Here is a 6,414-nt window from a genome sequence, read left to right on the forward strand (position 1 = left end):
ACTGTAGCTTGAATATTAAACAGTACGTTCAAACAAACATCGATAATGTAGTAAAAAAGGAAGAAATTGAGAAAAACTTAAAAAAGTTTTAGATACAAAGTTAAAAAAAGTTTGTACGAAAAAAGTATTTAAGCTTTAACTTTATCTTAATTAAAAAACACATAATTGAAGAAATTCTTAAGTGATAAACATTTTAAATAAATTAAAAACAGTTTTGTAAAATTTACATTTCAATACTTGTTTTGTATAATTTTTAGATGCTGTCAAATGTAGTTTGTATGAGCATAATGAATTTTTCAACTTCAATTTTAACTAAATAGTGTTTAACTAAGTATCATTTCTACAGTTAAAAAAGTAAAACTTTAAAAAAAACTATAAAAAGAATCAATAAAAGAATCATCAAATAAAAATAAGATTTAAACAAGTAAATTTATCTTTTACAAAGTAAAAAAAAGTAATGTTTAACACTGCGTAAAATAAAAAATACTTTATGCTGGAAAAAGTTAAAAATCGCTCTGCTATGCTTACATAGTGTTTCAATTTGTAGTTTTCAATGAATTCTGGAAAATCTTACATTTTAATGTGACATCACAACAAGAAAGCTTTTTGGAAAATAATTTTCTGCCTGGGCAAACTCATTTGTAAAAAGTAGTTGTAGAAGAAGGAGCACTAGGTTCTGGACTCTATTTTTTCTATCTTTCATTGTGCAGTTTGAGTACACTAAACAAAGTACTGCATCTATTAATTGTCAATGTTGCTTAAGACAAATCTTGTTATTGATGATTATTTTTACTGTTGTCTTATCTTCTAAAACATTAATTTCTTTATATTTTCTGAGAAAGTTTAAGAAATCACTTGATCTATAAAATATTTTGAAAAGTACTTTTTCAATGAATATTCTTTTGAGAAAAGCACTTGTAGTAGTAACATTTGTCAACTCTAAAACTATTTTTTTCTTTTTTTATTCTGTTTAAGTAAGCTTTGTAAAACACTTAGCAAACTCTATTTGAATGTCAATATACTTGAAGACAAAACCAGTTCTAGATAGTTGTTGCTCATTTAATCTTTTACAACTCTTATATTTCTACATTGTTTGAGTAACTTAAAGAAAGCATTTGACATAGTTTGGGTATCAACAGTCTTGAAATTTATGTTGATAACTAATATTTACTTTCTTATGCAAAACCTATGAATTGATCTTGTAATTCATCATAGAATGAATGTATCTTCATTGATAAAAATTGGCTCACAAGTATGACAACATCAATTGGCTTGACTGCACTTACATGATGCTAGAAAAAAATCATCAAGAAGCTTTAAAAACTTGCATCTCAGTCTTTGAAACACCATTATAAAGTTAACTGAGTAAAAGAATGCTTTGAAAAATCTTTTTAACCTCTGTAAGAACTTGTGAGCCATCTTTATAAGTTGTAACTATTCCTATAGGTTGAGTTTAGAAAATGGATCAAACTTTTATGGATTCTGTTTGGATGATGAGTACCTACTACAGCAGCTGTTGAGGTTAGTTTGTTTAATAGTTAATTAGATTGTTTGAATTTGTGCAAAACTTAGTATTTTTTGCCAGGGTTACCAGTCAGACTAGTTGAATATAAGAAAATTAAGGTTTTTTGGATATTTTTAATAAATCATGATTCTTAAGATTTTATATTTTCTACTTATTAATTGTTAGCCCTTTTTTTATTATTAAAATTTTGAATACTTGAACAACATTAAGCTTTAGAAATTAATTGAATTTTGCACAAATTCAGACTAGCACTTTCTATTCATAGAGCTGTAACCTTGGTTTATGCCTTAAACATATATTTGTCTTGTTGGGCTTCAATATGCTAAGATTACTAAGCTACCTTTAAAGAAAACTTAAATAAGGCTCAAACATAAATAAAATCAATAAAAACATTGTGGTAAATTTTATAAGCTTTTGCAAAAAAGCATTGCATTCTTGAATGAAGCCCAAAGAGACAGCAAGCTAAGTAATATAGTTATAATAAAGTTGAATAAATTGTATTAATATAGTTTAAATATTATTAGATTAATGATATATTTAGTAAGAAGTATTTCTTAAACTGTGCATGCAAGATAAGTAGCATTTAAAACAAAATTGTAGTACTATACTTGTATTAGTTTCAAAAGATAATTAAATTTTTTACAAATTAATAGAATTAAACCATATCAGGATTAGGTTTTTTAGTTAACAAAATGGAAAAATGTTCCAAATTTTAAGTTTGCATTCATACATTTACAAAGCAGTTAACAGCAAGCAAAGTTTGAAGGTTGTTAGTGCATATGTGTATGAGGTTTACTTTTGTTTTAAGTTTTTCTGTTCTTCTATTACTTACTTCTTTCTAATCTTTTATCTATCAACAATTTCTTTTGTTCATATGAATGCACTAACAAGCTTTTATCAACAACTTGCTGTACTGTTTTCTGTGAGTGTCAAAGATAGATCATTTCTTTAAAGATAAAAAGGTTTAATGCTAATGGAACAACACTAAATATAGTTAAAAACTCAATGTACTTTTGTTAAGACAAAATTTTGGGAATAGTATAACTTTTTTTTGTTATATCAGGTTAATACAGACATAAAGGTTTTAAATGATGAGTATTTAAGATGCAATATTGACAAATTTTGAAATGATTAACAGGAAAATCAGTCACATAGAGTAGTATGGTTTAATTGTTTTAGTTTGTAACAATGTATTGATAAATTGAAAACAGCAAACACCTTTAGTTTATATGTACACTTATTAAGCTGTCTGAATTCAACTATTAATGCAGTCTAATTTTAAGTCTATTAGTAAAATATAAAGTTAATCAAAATACACCAGTCAGTAATGGTAGTAACAGTTAATGAAAAGCAAAAGGTTTTAATAGATTGATTATTAATAAGTAAAGTTACATGAAAAGTAAAATGATATCTTGTAGTAGGAACAGTATAAAATTGAATTTAAATAAAGCTATAAACACTGTGTGACAATTTAATTATAATCATTGACAAAATTATATAAATCAAACAATTTTTTCATTTCAAGTGTTGATTAACTTTTGAATAATTTAAGTTTATACTGTTTTGAAAAGGTTACTAATTAAGAACAATTTACATAAGCAAGTTAAGTGACTATTGTTTGAATATACATAGAAAGCAATTCAATCATATAAATAGATTTGTCAATGTACATATTTAGACTCATATTAAACTTTCTATTTTTATTTGGTACATTTTCTGTCATTAAAAAGTACATTTATCTACTGATGAAGTGTTTTCTATGTACCTGTAAAATATTAGGTAATAAACTAGGGTGGTGTAATGTCTGAAACTATATTTCATTTAATTTAGGATCTAAATCATAACTTAAAAATGTAATTTTATCAAAAATCTACAAGGTGCGCATTCTAAGAAGTACGCACCCGCATAAGGTACGCACTGAATTTTTAAGGACCGCCACCCATTTTTGAAAAAATGGGGAATCCCCAGAACCGAAAATTGATGGGGAAATTTTTGATGAAGATTATTTAAAATTATTTTTTCTAAGGCATTTCGCCGGCTCCGCCGGCGAAAAAATTTTCACTTTTTCCTTCTCCCTTTTTCTTCACGGCCTTTTTTCTTGAAGGCCACCATTTTCTGTCAAATGGACCGTGAGTAGCGTAACTGCCAAACAAGTATATGTTTTTATATTTGTACGGTCTTTATCTGTTATCTTTTACCAACCTTGAGCTTATATGATCTAATTTGTCAGTGTATAACCATTAAAGGCCTGACGGTAATATCGGTTTTAATTTTTCAATTGATAACTGAGTGGTTTTATATTGATGAGTTTGAAAAGTAAGTTTTAGGTAGCGGACAAGAATTAAAAAAAAACAAAGGGCTACGGCCGGTCGATGACACGGTGCTTCGCACCTGTCATCTCCCCGGCCTGCCCTTAGTTTTTTTTTAATTCTTGTCCTTTAGGCCCGGTTACTCTGCTGGTCGGCACCTTTTTGAGTTATGACTTTGATGTACGAGTAATGTGCTAGTACTTCCAAGTCAAAACTAATTTTTATTCTCACTAGAAGATATTAGATAGAACAGACTAATTTCACTCTTTAGTTGTATGAAAGATAACAGATATTAATTACTCATGAGAGAATTGTTTTTTATTTATGCTACTTATACATAAAACATTTTAATCTTAATTTGTCCACATAAAGTTATTATGGAATTTAAAAATCATTTGCATCAATTATACAAACATTAAGTCCTTAAATTTAATTTTTTTTTATTTTACCATATTGTTGCGTCATAATGAGGTAGTATCTTTTTTTTATATAATTTATTATGATTTTGCTAATTATGTAAAATACATGCAAATTATACTTATAAACTATCTTTTTAAGCAAATAACTTCTTATAACATCAAGCTTTACTAGTTCTTTTTTATGTATAATTTCTTACTCATCCTTTAATTAGATCTAACAAACAAACTTTGTTTACTTGTACTTCACACTTCCGAGATTCCGTTGATAAAACTTTGTGTATACTCTAAAGTATTAGTCCATTTATACAACTTGCTTTAATTTTTTTGTGTTTTAGTCTATTGTAGTTGCCTTGTTTGTTATTTATTGGTTGTTTATGCTTGCAGGGACCACTTACATATGCATAATAAGTAATGAATAGCATGTTTTTTAATAGAATTCTTGTATTTAAGCATATATGGTAACCAATTAGTAATATTTTATTGCCTGGTCTCGTTTGATTTAGTTCAAACGAGTGAAACATTTTTTTGTTATTAAAATTTAAAATATATAATTAATTGTTCTCCTTATTATTCAGTCTAAAACTTTCATTGTGATCTATAAAGTAAAAAGTCTACAATACTTTATTGATACTAATAACTACTTTTTATGTTTATTGTAAAATTTAGATTATCCAGGGTTGACAAAAAAACCTGGAACTTGTAAAATTTTGAAAAAACCTTGAATTTTAAACAGTTTAAGTAGTAAAATTTTGATTCGATGCGAACAATCTATCAAATGTATAAATACTTTTTGTCACCATTATTTTTTTATTTTAAAATACATTCTAAATAGCTTTACAGTAATGTTGTTATACTGTTTAACACAGTTTTTTACCTTAAACTTAACTTTTAGTTAAAAATAGACCAATAAACGTGTATTTTGAAAAATCTAGAAGAAATCCTGTGGCAACCCTGATCGTAAGTCTTGATTTTATTAAATTAATTTTGATATTAAACAATCATTGTTTTCCTATTATTTTAATTTGATAAAGCAGTGTTTCTTAATTAAACAGTTTTGTTCATGTAACTAAACTTAAGTTGAACAATTATTCAAACTACAATCAACTCTTACGATTTTATCATAAATTATCATCTTGTTGCGCTGGTTTATACTATTATATATATTGCATTAAAAAATATTTATTTCACTCGAAACTCAATGAGATAAACTGTCTATTTAAATTAAAGTTACCATCCCGTTTTAAAGTATATAGTTTCACGGTCTGTACTACACTTAACCGTTATATACATTATTGTTACGAAATAAGGGTTTTTGAAAATGTCATGAAATTTAATAAAAAAATGCTCTTAATATGAAAGCTTATTATCACTATAAACTGCATTTTGAGAATGTTACTTCCAAAAACAAATTTGCAGTTTATTTTTCTTATTGAATTTTTGGAACAAATTAAAATCTTCTATAACCTCATGTGTGTATTTATTATGTGGTAAAGATACAAGTATTTTGCTAGTAGAGCTTTTTATTGCGTATACATATGATTCAAATAGTGCGATGGAAAGGTTATATGATTGAACCATAAACTGTTGTTAAAACTTGTAAATATTAAAGATTGAAAAATTTACATAATTTCAAGTTTATGTATTTTTGAATTGAATCCAAAAATCCGTAAATTTTTTTCAACTAGATATGTGACAAGCTTGTATATATTTACACTATAAAACTGTACTCTACCTAAACAATGGCGAATTGACCAGCTTTAAATATTTTTTTTAACCGAACACAGTTACGCCAATTAGGTAACAATTTTATTTTTGAGGTCTTGTTTATAGTTTTTGTAGTACGATCTACAAGAACGAGCATATCATATATACTTGTCTTGTCTAAATGATATTTTTCTTATAAGCATTTAGTATCCTCAAATTCGTATGTTTGTACATTTAATTTAAAGATTTTATATTTTCTTAATGATTTAATCTATATAAACACAAGGGTACACTTGTCTCAAAACTGTAGATTACGCTTGGGCTTTATGTAGCCCAACTAGCACGTTTCTACTATTTCTTTATTTAGTTTACTACTGTTATTTTCATTTTTTATTGAACTTTTAAGTCGTTTTGAAAGGTTAATTTTGGGTAGAAAAGTTTTTGAAGGTAAGTGGTG

This window comes from Thalia democratica, unplaced genomic scaffold (assembly GCF_965202585.1).
Source record: "Thalia democratica unplaced genomic scaffold, ktThaDemo2.hap1.1 HAP1_SCAFFOLD_404, whole genome shotgun sequence".
NCBI classification, from domain to species: domain Eukaryota; kingdom Metazoa; phylum Chordata; class Thaliacea; order Salpida; family Salpidae; genus Thalia; species Thalia democratica.